The 15,954-nt window shown below is 38.0% G+C and overlaps 1 long non-coding RNA gene across 1 annotated transcript in view; it reads left to right on the top strand.

The window, feature by feature from the left end:
• Positions 1-417: 417 nt before the first annotated feature.
• The window catches only part of LOC106729986, a 164,418-nt gene continuing 148,881 nt past the window's right edge, over positions 418-15,954 (top strand). The window contains exons 1-2 of the long non-coding RNA XR_004324726.1: positions 418-551; positions 14,705-14,858. This is a non-coding gene — a long non-coding RNA (uncharacterized LOC106729986). The remainder of the gene's footprint in view (positions 552-14,704; positions 14,859-15,954) is intronic.

Raw genomic sequence — 15,954 nt, 5'->3', positions numbered from 1 at the left:
GCGTCCAAGGATGGCGTCTCCTAGAGCGGCTGGTGCCTCTGCGTGGACAGTAGAAGCTCCTACTCAGGTGGCCTTCGCACCTGTCGTAGCCATCTGGCCCTGGGAAGGGGGCTTCAGTGTTTGCTCCGAGTTTGTGAGGCGCAAATTATTCCCAGGGCTTCCTTACTCCGTTATTGAATTTCTGCCACTCACTCAGTGTCAAATTGGTTGACAGAAGAGCCCGCCAATCTCGTTTTCTTCCAGATCTGCCCAATTGACTGACGTAGAAATTTTTCAAGATAACGTTTCCTTCCTGAGGAGGCATCCGGTTGTGAGCTCCAGTGGCGGTGACTGCTTTGAATTTGGCTTCTTCGGACGGCAGCCGGGTGAATAAGTTTCCACAATGGGAAAGTCCCTGAGAAATAAGATTTAAGGAACAGGAAAAGGCACCTATGTCCGCAATTACCTTACCTGAAATTGCCAATTTAAGGTAATGAAGTAGATTCCGAAAAGAAACGAAAGGAAGAGACAGAGGGAGAAAAATCTGGAAAAGAGGGAAGTTAAGCCTACAGGTACGGGAAGATTGATTCGTTAAAATTTGTTGAACTTTTACTTTGTTCTCAGCTCTGAGCCAGTTCTACTCCGCTACCCCATGGGGTATATTGAAAAGGAATAGCCACTATCTCCTAAGGGGAGCTTGAAGACCCAGGGAGACAAAACGTGCAATGTTAATGTGTCAATGGAGCACAATATCTTGATAAAATTGTTCACATTTTTAATCAACAGTACCACTTGGGGAAATATCTTTCAGTGATACGACCTGAAAACAAAAATGAGCGCACAAAGGTATTCATAGCATATTATCCAAACAACAAAAATTTGAAGGGAAAAAAATTTCTAACCAAAGGGAAATGGCTAATTAACGTTTGGCATATTGGCCTTGGGAATTCTTATACAGATAACAAAATGTCAATAGTCTTATCAATTAATACTTGAAAAAAATATCAAATATGTACATGAAGGTTCAACTGCTTAAAATGTAATTATGTACATAAAGGTTAAAGATAAGGAATGAATTTGTATAGTTTAATATGCCTTTCATTCTTTTTTTCTATGTACTTAAGTGCATAATAATTATTTCCAGTTCAATTCTGTCCCGTGCATTCCTCCTACTCAAAACACAGACTGCTGCCTTGTAATCTTCCCTAACACCTTAATTTCTAAGATGCACTGAATTTACTACTTGAGAGCATCTCTTAAGAGAAAATATTTCTTCCAATTAAGTATATCTGGCATACGGTATAGATTTTCCTGTGGTTCCTAGAAAGCAAAATATAACAAAGGTCAAAATCCTTGCTCATGTTTTAATACCATAAAACCCTTCTGGAAGGTCCTTTGGCAAACGCTATCAAGAGTGCCACCTCCGATCTAGTAATTCTACTTTTGGAAATACAAGGAGTTTTTACCTGAGACTTGGGCAACTTAGAAGGCTGTTCATCTCAGTGTTATTTAGAATAGTGAAAATCAGAAACACACTAACCGTTCAGCACTATTGGAATGGTTAGGTACATCTGGTACATTCACAGGACAGAATAGTCAGCGAAAAGATCTTATTTTCAAAATGTAAGAAATGAAGGAATAAAGGTCAAGCCAACTGTGCCTGCCATTCTGATTCCTCTGAGAGTTTCCTTCCTCTTAAATTATCTCATGGTACTACATGACCCCTTCTCCCTCTGTGCAACAGTTTGTTGGACTGGGATGAGCACCAGACCCAAGGGCAATAGATCCATAGGAAGTTTGTTAAAGCTCTGTCCAAACACTGTGCCAGGACAGAGAGGGGTTGAGGTGGATTGAATAATGGTTTCAAGGCAGTAGTTAAGCAGTGGATACCAGACAGCAAGAGCCACAAGGGAGGAGCAGCCATGAAGAATGAGAGGATATGGGGAGTAGCAGCTGAGTTTAAGAGTTCTTAAGATTCTAAGTAGAACTGCTTGGATTCCAGGAGCCTCTAAAATAACTGTATAAAAGTAAAAACTAAAAGCAGGATGCAAAGATATATGTATTATATTTTTAAATATGTGTAAATTATTCACATTAAACATTTGAAAGGAATAGATCAACATTTTAATGGTGGTGAGGTTACAAGTGATTTTTATTTTTCTAAAATTTCTACAATGATTATAAGTTAAAAAAAAAACTTAATGAATTAAATCCAGTGAAGACCATCAGTAGTGAAAAATTTTAATCAGTATATAAGTTGCATGTGGTCAAAGTGACTAGCAGACAGATTTCAGAGAAAGATCATAAATGGCTTTAAAGAAAAGGTGGCAGGTACTCTGGGTCTTTTAAGGAGTAAAATGATCTGAATAAATGAGGAGGTGAAATAGGAAGAAGACAAAGCAAAGGCAAGCTGAGTAAGGCATAGGTGGAGGGTACTGAAAAGGGCATCCTCAAATTGTTTTGGATCTAAAGATGTAAGCTAGTAAGAGGTGCTAGGTAGAAAGGGGGAGCTGGAGATAAATTATCTGGAGATTATTGTTAATTGGGTTAATAATTAAATGGTAGTATTGGAAGAGTTTGTAGCATAACCTTTTCTTTATTGTTATTACCTTTTCTTTATTGTTATTACTGTTTATTCAACTTTGAAAAGTTCCTCAGCTAGCATTTTATTCCAGTCTGAACAACCTAAGCCAAAATTATAGCATGTCTAGCTTGTTTCCTGAGCTTCAGGACCTCTCTATTACAATCTCATTTCTACTTAGCTGTCAAAAAATCCTTCTTCTCATGTAATTTCCCTCTTTGTTTTTTGCCCACCACATCATATCAAAGCTTTTTATGTAACAACAACAACAAAAAGTCTCCGTCCCTTCCCACCTTCCTCAGCTGACTTCCCCAGACTTACCTATTGCATCCTCAAAATCAGTCCTTCCCCAAAGTGGTGTTTTGACTGCTGGGAAGTCAGTCTCCTTAGGTTTTCCTGCACTTCAGGCACTTCCCACCTTTAAATCAGGATGGATGTTTATCTCCTAAGTAGAAGGCCCTCCAAGGTTCACTACAGCAAATCATTTCAGTCAATCTCTTTAAGAACTGGCCTAAACTTTCATCTCCTGGAAACTGCTTTCCTAGTAACAACTGGGCATCCAGACCCCCATCCCCCACCTCCACTAGTATATTATGCAGTCACAGCTTTTGTTCTGAGTTCCGAGCATGGTTCTCTCTCTTTGTATTGTAACCTCTTTAGGGGCAAGGATTTGTATACCTCTCTTAGTACAGTCCCGGCCAAAAATACTCTTAACAAGTTTAATGAATTAACAAAATTAGAAGTTCCCTAGCATAATATGGGATTGTGGAAACGATGTGTAGGAGTTTCTCTTGTTTCTGCAGTCCCCATATAGGGAGAAATGGCAGTTTGCCCTTTTCCCAAGGTAAGCAGACAGTTTTCTAAACAAGATTAAAATTTAACGACCCTAATACTCAATTCTTAGGTCATATACAACTTCTTCTGAAGTGGCAACAACACAAACTGGTTTTGTTTCTAAACCCTGAGAAGAGAGTGTAAATGAATTAAAAGAAGACAAAACACCGTAAATTTTGTAAACTTCTAAGGTTTAAGCTCTAAGCTGCTTTTTATGCTTTTGCGTTGATTTTTTAGAATTTTCTAGTCTAGTCTTTCATGAATCTGAGAAATAACTTAGGAATCCTACTTGCAGGCAAATGAATTTATGAACTTGTTCACTTTGAAGAAACTATTTCCAAAGATTTTCAGAGTTTTGCACACTGAAAGTGCCTATCTAGTAACTTTTAAGTTATTAAAGTTATAAAGTTATGACGAATATTTTTTGAGCACCTATGTGCCTGGCACCATGCTAGGCACTGAAATGTCCATAGCCTTCATTTAAACGTTACAAGTAGATGAAGGATTGAGTGGAGGTAGTAGTTATAGAGAGAATGCTAAAGAACACAGACCTAAAGTTTGACTAGCGTGTAGCAACACAGTGCAGTTGAATTTTTTTATTAAATGAGTGACCCAAAGAATCTTAAATTTGTGACAAATATGTAAGAAGTTGAGAGAGTGGTATTGAAAATAGAACAGCAGATGGCAAATTTTGGCCTTAGTAAATAAATAGGAATGAGAACAGAAATGACTTTAGAACTAGCCTTTTTTTTTTTTTTTTTTAATTCTAGGAAAGGATAGGGTAGTGGCAGGTAGGGGAGGTGGTGGCAAGTTGAAAAGTGGATGGTACCACAGCTGATTTAATTTGAAAGGACCATTAAGTGTTTATTGAGGTCTAAGGGGAAACTTGTATCTTGGAGGTGAATTTCCAACATAGGAAACTGAATCTGAGCCCGGGTTTTGGCTTTAACGAAAGCAAAATTGTGAAGCTAGTCAGTTTGTCTCTCTTTTGACATCCTCACCACCTCCACCCTACTCAGGTTTTTCAGGGATCCTCAGGCTGATTGTGCCCAGGGCTTTAGCTCAGTCTATCAAGACCTTTCTCTCTTTCTTCCCATCAAAACTTTTCCTATTTTGTTCTAAGACTGTTGTTACCCTAACCTTCTGTTTTTCTAAGGAGCCCAATTGTCATTTAGTAAAATTTGATCCACTTGTAAATTATTAGTGTCTAGTAATGTTTTTTGCATTTCTCTCTATTTAAATCTATGTTCTAATGGAACTTCTTGTGGACACTAGAGTACAGAATTTCTAAAATGAAATTTTAAGCGTTGTAGCAGATTAGTGGGATAAACATTTTCTTAAGCCAAAACACCTTTCCAAAGATAAACTATGGGCGTATGGGCGTGTGTGTGTGTGTGTATAAAGCTGACCCTTGAAAAACATGGAGATTAGAAATGGCGATCCCTCTCCCCAGTCAAAAATCTAAGTATAACTTTAAAGTAGGTGCTCCATATCCTGCAGTTCCTCTATATCTGTGGATTCAACCAACCAAGGATCCTGTAGAACTGTGGTACTTCTTTATTGAAAAAAAATCCATGTCTAAGTGGACCATGTAGTTCAAAGGTCAATACGTATGTACATATACATACATAACTATATAACATGTTTATCCAGTTACAATCACAATGTATGAGTTTATCTAGTTATTTTTACTTCTTTAAATATGTTGCATGTTTTATCTCAACCTCCTCTATAAAGTCAGGAAAATAATATCTGTCCTGTCTTCCTTACAAGGATGTTTTAAATATCAAGTGAAGTTTAGCATGTGTAAACCCTTCCTTAAGTGTAAAGAAAAAAGTAAATATATTTATCATTATTATTTCTCTTAGGACTATTACCACCCTGCAAATTACCTTGAGGTCAAAGAATTGACTTTTTTTCATATTATAATCCTTTAAATTGAGTTTTACTTCTGTCCTAAAGTAATAGTTGGAGGATAAATACTGTAAAGTTTCCAATTAATTGCAGTACTCTGAGAAACATAAAGAACAAAGTTTTAGTCTCCCTTTCTCATAGCAGGGGAGAAAATCTGAAAAAGCAGAGAGAGAAAGGAAAGGAAAAATATTAGGGGTGGAAATTTTAACTTTTACAGCTTTACTAAACCATGCCAAAAGATCCTAGTAATCTTTTATGAGGGAAAATAAGCTGTGGGTGGAATTCTCTAAACGAACTTTTCTCATTATACCTATACAAATTCTGTTTTGAGGTTCCAACACACTATTCTGTCTAATTTAGGCAGTGAGATTTAAATACATTTTTTCACAAGCAGACAAATTGAGAGGGCAAAAAAAGGTTTTAATAACTATTCCTCAAAAGTAATCACTTCCATGGTATCTGTAAGGTAATGGTAAAGAGGAAAGGCTGGTTGTAAGACTTGTTTCCTTAGATAAAATATTATGTCATTCACCTTTGTATTCTTTCCCATATCCTCACCATCCTGCTATCTGACACATGTTAGATATACACTTAATATGCTGAAATGAATTGCCTGTGAAATCAGGTATGCTCTACAGTAATGAAATTAGGCAGAGGTTGATGACCGTTTGCCAAGCATTTTATAGTGGGTCACATCAAGGCTTCCTGCATCATGGTGTGATAGAGAATGCTGACCATGGGGCATGGGTTCAGACCCAGGCTTTATCATGTATTAGTTGTGTAATTATGGGTAAGTCACTTTTATGTGCCTTGGTTTGTGAATGAGATTGCATACCCAGTCATCTACTCAAGCACACTGTAATCCTCCCCTCTCTTCCCTACATCATCAATTTTCCTCTTTGCTGGATTATTACCAGTACCATAGAAACATGCTGTTATTTCTCCTGTCTTAAAAATAGCTTCTCTTAACTCCAGCAACTACTGCTCCATTCCTCTATTCTCTTAATAGCAAAAGGTCCTTTCTTCCCATTATCTTTTAAACTTATTCCAATCAGGCTCTCATCTCCATCATTTCTTAGAAGCAACTCTTGGTCAGCTTCCTGGTAACAGCAACTTCCACATTTGTTAAATACAGTGGTCAATTCTTAGCTTTCATTATAAGGAGCATTGACACAATGGATCACTTCCTCTTCCTGGAAATATTTCCTTCCCTTTGCCTCCCAAGAATTTGAACTCTCCTGGTTTTTCTCCTCCCTCACTGGTTTTTCCTTTTCAGGTTCCTTTGCTGAATCCTTTTCTTTTCCCCACCTTTTACATTGGAGAACATCAAGGCTTGTTTCTTTGTCCTTATCTCTTAGTGGTTTCATCTATGCTCTTGGTTTTAAATACCATCTAAATGAAGATAATTCTCAAATTTTATCTCCAACCCAGGCTTCTCCCCTTAACTTCTGACTTATAGATTTAATTGCCTATTCAACATCTCCACTTGGATGTCAAATAGATAGCTATACTTAACATCTGCAAAACTGAACTCAGATTCTTCAAATCTGCTCTATTCTTCCTCATTTCAGTAAAAAGCATTGTTATCCTTTAGTTGCACAGGCCAAAAATGTTTGCATCTTCCTTGGCACCATATATCTTTACTACCCACATTTCACATCAAGGAGTCTCTCCTAGTTTCGAATTATACAGAGACTCCATTTCTCAATACCTCCGCTACTCTAACCATGGACCAAGCTGCAGTCATCTCTTGCCTGGGTTATTGTAATAGCATTCTAACTAGTCTCCCTGCTTCCACTCTTGCTACCCTACAGTCTTTTCTCATCATAACAGCCAGAATGCCTTCCCGTTGCTCTCAGAGTAAAAGCTAAAGTCTTTACAAAGACCTTTAAGGTCTTAAAAGGTCTGGCCCTGCCCCTTCTCCCTTGTCTTTCTTCATCTCTTATAATTTTTCTCATCGTAGTGATCTTTCTGCTGTACTTTCTGTGTACTTTCTCTGTAAGTGCCTGCCCCTGGACTTTTGTACAGACTGTTCCCTCTGATTAGATCACTGTTAACCCAGATAGAGTTTTTCAAATAACACCTATCTTGACAATGCTATTTAAAATTGCAACCCTCCCCATCACTTCCTGTTACCCTTATTTATTTATTTTTCCATAGTATTTTGTACTTTCTAAATTACTACATCATTCTATATTATGTTCTAAATAACTATATAATTTGTTTATTTATATGTATCTTCTCCCTTCTACTGGAATGTAAACTATATGAGATCGGCAACTTTTATCTGTCTTGAATTTTCAGTCCCTCAAACACTATTTGGCACATGTTAGGCAATTTGTATTTTGTTGAAGGAAGGAAGGAATTGAATGTAAACAAGAAAAATGATGTCTTAGTTTCAACTTCCTGTGAACTGTGGTAAGGATCTAATGAGAGAATGGATGCGACAGCCCTTGGTAAATCATGGAACAACAATCAAGTTAAGATATTACTGTTGGTAGAATGTCTTGTAGTCTGCCTTGCAGCCTTTTTGAACTTTTGCTATATGTGATCATTGAGTAAAGATAGATAACTGGTCTTATGTGATCATACCACCATTCAGTCAGCCTCTTGAGATTAAACATTTTTCCATAAGTTCATTTGACTATCAGTGTTCATTTTTATTTCCTTTTAATTCTTAGTACAACTCTTTGCTCATGCTCTAGCATAATGCTACTTTAATTTTGTGGTACATCTGTTTCTGCATATCCTTTGTGTATGTGTGTCCTGCTGGCCATCTTGTGTGCATGTGTGTGCACACATGTGAGTACGTGTGCATGCTGCGTGTGCTGTGCTCTCCAGCCTGGCTCTCTGAGCCATCATCACTCAGATCAATAACAAGGAGGTTGTTTTTATGAGGGTCTAAGAACAGTCAGAAGCTTCAGACAAGCCAGATAATTGGTGTTGGGGGCAGGGAGGAACCAGAGATGGACATTGTAGATAGATTGACAGATATGAAATTTCTTTTTTTACTTGTTTTCTGTTCTTTTTGAGAGACTTGAAAATTGCAGCCTGGCGGCAGCTTGTTCCACCTAAACCTCTTGCTAGTCTCACTACTATCAGCCAGGTAAAGGAGCCTTCACAGAGAGGCAGGGAAATGCATTGGAAAGCATCTTTCCCAGAGCATTTTGGAAAATTGAGCTTTTACTTTGTTTTTAGCTCTCAGAAGAAAATACAGAGATTATACTGTTACCCCAGATTATGGGGTTTGGGCTGAAAAATGTTTCCCCAAGTGACTGGATAATTGTCACATTAAAAAGATTTAACCTAAGAATCTCTTTTTAGTTCTGTCAACCAAAGAGCAGAAGTACTTGATGGAACACTGACCTGGAGTTCAGTGGATGGAGCACTTTCTCCAGGGGGTTTGCTTACCTGAAATATCTTATTACCAGCTTGTTTTTGTAAGGCTGTGCTTCTGCTGGATGTGATAGCTGCCTCCAGGACTGATTTAGCCAGTTTGGCTGGTTGGACAGGCAACTCCTCTGTGTCTCCCCACTTTAGTGTTTTCCCCCCAGAAACTATACTCTCTCAAAGAGGACTGCCTTCTCAGACGCAGTTGTTTTTTTTATGTCTTTCTGTCTCACCTCTAATATTCTAACATAAATCTAAAAGATTTTGTTAGAGTATCATGAAATATTATTGTGCCAAAACTCCATAGTTAGGTACGATCCAGGAAGGGCTTTCAAGGTGTGAATTAGAATACAATTTCAATGGATTTGGATTTAAAACAGACCTTAATTCAGATCTTTTTTTCACCTGCAAAATAGGTGATCTCACAGAGTTGTTTTGAGGAATGAATGGGGTAATATATGAAAAAAAAATAGACATAACCAATTATTTAGGCACATGATAAGTGGCAGGTGGTTGCTGATGGTAGGGATAGTGCCCCATTATTATGGTGACATATTTTATTGCTGAAAATAGCAATAGCTATAGTAAGAGGGAACTAGAATTTAAAGTACTAGATTGGATGATAGCAGTTGAAGATCCCTAACTCTGCCAACCACCGTGCCTTATTATAGAATAGGGAACAATCAATTTCTTGACTATCCAGATTGAAGTTATGTTTGTCATACATCTAATGTGAGGATAAATGAGTAATTATATCTTTGAAGCCTTATGTAATTTATACAGTTAAAACATGTTGAAGGAAACTGTCACAGGAGGAAAAGCCATCTCTAAACATCACTCTCCACAGCCATCAGGGAAGGAATTCTGCAGGGCCTGACTGAGTCTGGAATTTGGGTATTGGAGAGAAAGGGAAGAATGAAGTTCTGAACTATATAACCAGAGGCGCTTAAGGAAAGATATGTATTTGAAAGTGAGAAAATTCACATTAAGAAGCCAAGGATCACAGGGCCATGTACTTACTAAGTAGATAGCAAATTCCTGAAGAAAAAAGATAGTGAAGAATAGGAAAAGGAAAATATGGTTTTCAAGGTGGTATCTGGAAATAGCTCACCTATGACACTGAAGGAAGTGCAAAATAATCTCGCAGTCTAGATTCCAAACTCTAGTCCTCATTCTATCAAACTGGGTACATACGATCCCCAACTAGGTAAAAGTGTGCAAGGAAAAGGAAAAATAGAAGACACACAAATATTAAATAGCCTTTTCTCTAATTGGTAGGATCAGGGGTTTTTTAATGTTCTTTTAAAATTCTTTGTAGTCATTTCTACATTTTACAATAAGCATATGTTATTTCTATAGTAAAAATTTCATTTTTAAGTACTTCAAAAGGTCTACAATCAAAACCTGTCACCCATCCAGATGAAGCCATTGTGTTAATAGTTGCTGTTATTTTGTAAGCACTCACATGCATGGGGACTGTGCAAGCAGCTTTATTAGTATTTTGTCTTTTAATCCTCACAGTAAGTCCATGAAGTATAGTGTTATTCCCATTTAGAGATGAAACCACTGGGGTACAGAGATCAAGTAACTTATTTTAGGTCATGTAGCTAACTGATGGCAACACCAGGAAGTCTGACTCCAGAGATTCCTAGGCACTTTTCTACTAAGTTACAATGTCCTGGTCTATACACACACTGAGACAAAGGAGGCTCTCTGCCTTGGGTCTACTTTACCTATACCACAGACAAGATCTGTTTGGTGGCCTCTAGCCTATTTTAAGTTTAAAAAACTTAACATAAATGGGCATTCAGATACTCTTATAAGAAATATTTTTGCTTTTCTTAGAATTCTTATGAAAAAGCAACTGTTTCATTAAGAAGATAAACTGGAGAACTGAATTCAAACATACGTAGAAAGTTTTGTTTTGACCAAACAATCTGAATAATACTGCAAAATTCATTTTTATGTTATAATGTAGCTTTTGCTTTTTAAGCCATTGTCTCCTAGAGCTAGGTTTTTAGTCCCTATGAGTGTTTTTAGGAATATTTGCAAAGAAGCAGGAAATGACATTTTTTTCTTCAGTTAGTGCAACCAGTGTCAGAAAGATGCTTACTGGGAAGTTAAGCAAGAGTAGTAATCTAGGTCAAGAGTGTAGCTTTGATGTAGTATTTCCCTCTATAACTTCTCTAGCAAAGAGTTTTTAGATTTGGAAAAGACTTTATAAAGTCCAGGCCAGTAGTTGATCTGGACATACTTGAGTCCCTTTCTCATTCCCCTCCCATCTTATTCTCCTTCCTAAAGTCCTACTACTGGTAACAAATAACTCAGTTTCCGGAAGCAGCCCTTCTGTCTTAGGACCACTGTGGGTAATTTTTCCTACTGTTGAGTGGGAATAAGCCTTCTGGTACCTTCTTTTTGTTCCTACAAGTGGTTGAAAGAGCAGTTTCAGTAGATCAGAACAAGTCTTAATCTATTTTTGTTTTTCATGATTCAGAAGAGAGCCCTCAATGTGCTTTACATCATTATTGTGAATAGTACTCTCTTTCTTTTTTATTTTAATTTTTTTTTTTTTTTTTTTGGGCAGGGGAGATATAATTAGGTTTATTTGTTTAGTTTTAGAGGAGGTACTGGGGATTGATCCCAGGACTTCATGCATGCTAAGCATGCGCTGTACCGCTTGAGCTATACCCTCCCCCGTGAATAGTACTTTCTATAGTATTTTTATTTTTCAAAGTGCTGTCTGAACAGTGCGTTGTATTTTTGTCTTACCCACTCGCCTGAGAGGAAGGCTGGGATAGTTTACACACACACATGTACACACACATGTACACATACACATACATACACACCCCCAGTCCTTACAAGGTAGATCTTATTATTTCCATTTTGCAGAGGAAGAAACTTGGTTAAATAACTTCAAATGGAGTATCTGTGATAAAGAGAAGATAAGATCACAGAACTTGTTTTGGAGCTAGAATCAGTCTTGCAGTCTTTTGGTTTTGTTTCTATTTGCTTGTGTATTCTACTGGATGCTATTGGCTTGAAAGTATGGCTCATTTTCCCAAAGGGCTTACAGACTGTGATGCCTGTTTAATCCTTTGATTTTTTTTTTTTTTAAATTTGTTAGCCTCTTTAGGACTATATGGATGGCAAATTGCTCTAAAACTTGATTATGCCTCCAGTTGGAAGTGATTCCACTCTAGGATTTCCAGTTTGCTTGCTTTTAAGACATAGTATAAACCCCAATTCTTCTCTTAAGCCTGACCAGTTCTGATGGAATCCAGTGCTAAAAATGAGAGAATATGATCATTTCCTCAAATTATTAGGTAGGGTAGTTAGGTACAAGGATACCTAACTCCATCCTCAGATGGACAGAATTTTGCTTGATATTGTTAATAAATCAAATTTAGTTGATGGGAATGGTCAGGAATAACAGTCAAAAACAAAAGCCTTTATTTTCTAATACATCCTAAACTCCAAACTCCATAGAGATAGTTTAACTACACATAAAGCCCAAATCTTCAAACCCTGAAGCAACAGAAATAAATCACAGTTCCCCGAATTTTCTTCCCCATCAGCGTCACCTGTCCACACTTGAGCCCTTTCTGAATTCTCAGACTTCTCACTGATGGCAGACTCTGGCTCTGCTTATCCAAAGCTTTCCATTTTGATCAGTTTAAATCCCTATGAGACAGCAGCCATCAGAAGACTTGGTATTGTGAGCCCACACTGGGCTGTGGGGGAGGGGTGAGATGGCCTGTGGGGACTTCCATCTCTAAGAGGCAGTCACTCAGCTTCAAACACATCTGCATCACACTGGGGGTTTCCACTCCTTTTTCTATGTCAATAATCCCCATTTGTCCCAAGGGCCTGGTGTTTCAGGTCCTGGTGAGCCATTCTCATTTATCTTCCTTTTGTTTCCAATCTGCATTCTGCCTTAATTATCAATAATTATCATTTATTTTGTACCTTTTAGTTGGTGGTGAATGCTAAGCCTTTACCAGCCATTGAGTTCTGTCATTCAGGCTCTTTCCAAAGAACAGGGCCTCAAACATCAGCTGCTTGATATGTCTCTGACTGGCTGAGGTAGGCAGAGAGGGGATTTCTCAATCCAGATTTCTCCTTGAATTTTCTTTGGTGTCAGGAAAGAGTGGAGGAAAAAAAGTTCTTTTACAGTGGTTCTGAATCTCTCTCTCTCATCTCTTAAATCTCTTTGAAGATCTTTCTGTCCTCAGAAAAATGCACACAGTTTTCGAGTTCATAGACCTTCCAGTACCTGTGAATGTACCATCTCCAAATTAGGTATCCTGCCTGCCCTAGTGTCTTTCTGGAGTCATATAGGTTCTGATCTAACATGAAGGAATAAGTAGTAAATGTGACTTCTGAGAAGCAATGAGCTGATTTTCTCTCACTTTTCCATAATTTCCGTGAGCATTTTCAGTATCACGTGTTTGAAATTCTGGGAGCACCATGTTCTATGGCATGGGAAAGACAGAATTTATTTCTAATTTTCTATTACACTTTTTTTTTTAAAAAAACTTCAACACCAACACTTATTTCATATCCTTTTTAGGAGAAATGAAACTCTGACATTCCTCATCCATTGCCTGTAGCATTAAGGTGACCTCTACTGGACTTTTATTGTAGTTTCTGGGAAATTCTGGAATAAGGAGCTGTCATTGCCAGTGGAGGGACCAACCACCGAAACTAGAGCAGATATTCAGCTACCAAGTACTTAAAGTTCAGTTGGACGTGCAGTCCTCTTCAAGGCCAGGGTTGGGGCAGGTGAGGGAGGATGAGGCAAGATTAATCACTGGTTAAAAAGGGGCTTCAAGAGTCCCCTGGAACTAATATTTCTCTAGAGAAAGACCGAAGATTAGGTTATGACCAATCCACTGGATTGATTTTAGAAAAAAGAAAAAAAAAAAAAAGGTTTTCTCTTTGAACTAATAAACTGAATGATTTGAACTCATGATGGATCTTGTAGGCAAAGCAAGGTAATAAGTATTCCACATTTTATGTTCTATTTTGAGTGCAGGGACATTTTGGTGGGAGGAAGAGAAGGAAACAAACATTTTAAAAGTCCCAGTTCATGGCTAAACAGTCTCTCAATCTCCCAGTCTCTGTCTATCTGTTTCTGTCTCTCTCCCCTCACCCTGTACTTTTATCCAGCCCTACTCAACAATCAGAACAAGGAAAGCTCCAGTCACAGTCAGTGCCCAGGATCCACTCTGGCCCCCTTTCTGGCTCTCGGTCATGTTTCCTGCTCACTGGACATTCTTGATCTTGGTTACCAGGATTGCTCCTTGGAACTCTTTAGGAGAGTTTACTTGGACTTACCTCTCAGGATATGCCCACTCCTGGATGCTTTGGGGATACGATGCCCCATCTCTGTCCATGAGGACCCAAACCCTAGCAGCAGATGGCCCACTCATGGTGGGGAACAGCTGGTTTGGACATTTGATTTGGGCCTTCTCTCTAATAATAATCCCTCCTGCCCTTGCCCCCTCTAACCTGGTATTTAGTCTTGGCTTGTGAGACTGTTTCTCAAGTCACCATCCCCGGCTTTGGCCCCATGTTTAACACCTAAAACTCATCTAACTCTGCAGGGCTCAGTCTTCTTTAGTTAGACCTAACCTTTCTGGAACCCTGCTATGATGGGATTTATATTGTGCCTTCAGGATAACATGATTGTAGATTAATAATGAGAATGTTTTCTCAAAGGAATAGAAAAACTCAATGTATAATGTTATTTTCTTGATAGCATTTAAAGATGCCATTAAAACAAGTTCTATCATACATTGAAATTTGAATGCCTGTTTTCTGAAGTTTAATACAAGAGCATAGAGATTTATTCTTAACATACAACAAAAACACTTGAAAACCCTAAAATATGAGTTAAAAAATAGCAGGAAACAGAAGTTATGTGTGAATTTCCTGTCATGCTAAATTATTATAAACATTTGCCTGTTTGGGTCAGAATTTTCTCATTTCTTGTCTTTCCAGCTGCAGCAAAAACCCTCCAGAGAACCATGTTTACAGCTGTAGTCATTCCGGATCTTAACAGTAAGAATCAGCGATCCTGTTCAGTGAGTAACAGTTCATATGGTGCTCATAACATGAACAGGCTCTGAAGCTGGTGGCCAAGAGGAGTTCAGAGGTTAGTGGTGTGAATGGTTTAATGAAAGATGACATGTCACAAAATCCTTCAAGTCCAGCTGGTGGTATAAGAAATCCAGCTGGGGAATTAAGCTAACCAGGAGTATGAAAACTGGGTTCATTTAGGTTTACCATGATTGAATGAAAGTATAGGGTTCTTTGTTCTAGCATGAAAGAAATTAATTTTTGTAGTAAATGAATCTACTTATAAAGTGAATTGAGGACTATTCTTTTGAGTGCCAAGGAAATTTTTAATTTCCCATCAAAAATGGAGAAAAGGTCTTAAGAGTGGAAAAGCAGTATTTATCCCCTTATATTAAAGGTTTGAAACACTTTTGACTTTTCCCAGGCAAGCACTTTCCTTAGTGCATTTTGCCATAAGAGGGTGCTCTGGGATAATACTTTTCAGCAAAGCCGCTGTCTCTTCTACTTGGCTACCTGAAAAAAAGCAAATATATAGGCTTGTTAATTCTACTCATTCAGATACACTAACCTTCCAGAGGTGTCAATTTAAGTTAAAAAGATGGGGAAAAAATAGTGAAAACTATTTAAAATGTAAATAACCAGTGTCTGACTCATAAGGAAAAGACAAACATTGGAGAATAGTTTGTGTAGACTCTTATTTTCATTTTTAAGAAATAAGAATCATAATAAGCCAAAGTTGCACCCAAATTCTGCCGGATGGGGAATGAAAGTCATATTTTTAGGGATTAGCGTTTGCTCTTTTAGTTTAGTTCTTTTTGTGACATTACTTTCAGTCTTTGGCCAATGCTGTGGGAATACATTGTAGTTGACACTGCTTTCTTACAAAGTTCTGTCAGTGTTTCTGTAATTAACCTATCCTTAGGGCAGGAGGTTAGGAACAGAGAATTCCACAGTAGTTTCACTGTCACCTCTGCCACATTTATTGGTCAGTTCTTAGGTTCTACTCTTGCCTCCCTAAGTGTAGGGAAGAAACTCAATTCTGTTTTTACAGTTCGGAAGGGAGAATGAGAGGCAATCACTGTAGCTATTCTAGGCACAGAATGCTGTGAAGGACAGCTAACTAGTCAAGGTCACCAACAGGACTTTTAGAGAGATGGCTACAACATCTAGTG

This window comes from Camelus ferus, chromosome 12 (assembly GCF_009834535.1).
Source record: "Camelus ferus isolate YT-003-E chromosome 12, BCGSAC_Cfer_1.0, whole genome shotgun sequence".
NCBI lineage: Eukaryota > Metazoa > Chordata > Mammalia > Artiodactyla > Camelidae > Camelus > Camelus ferus.
This window is presented reverse-complemented; position numbering and strand designations above follow the sequence as displayed.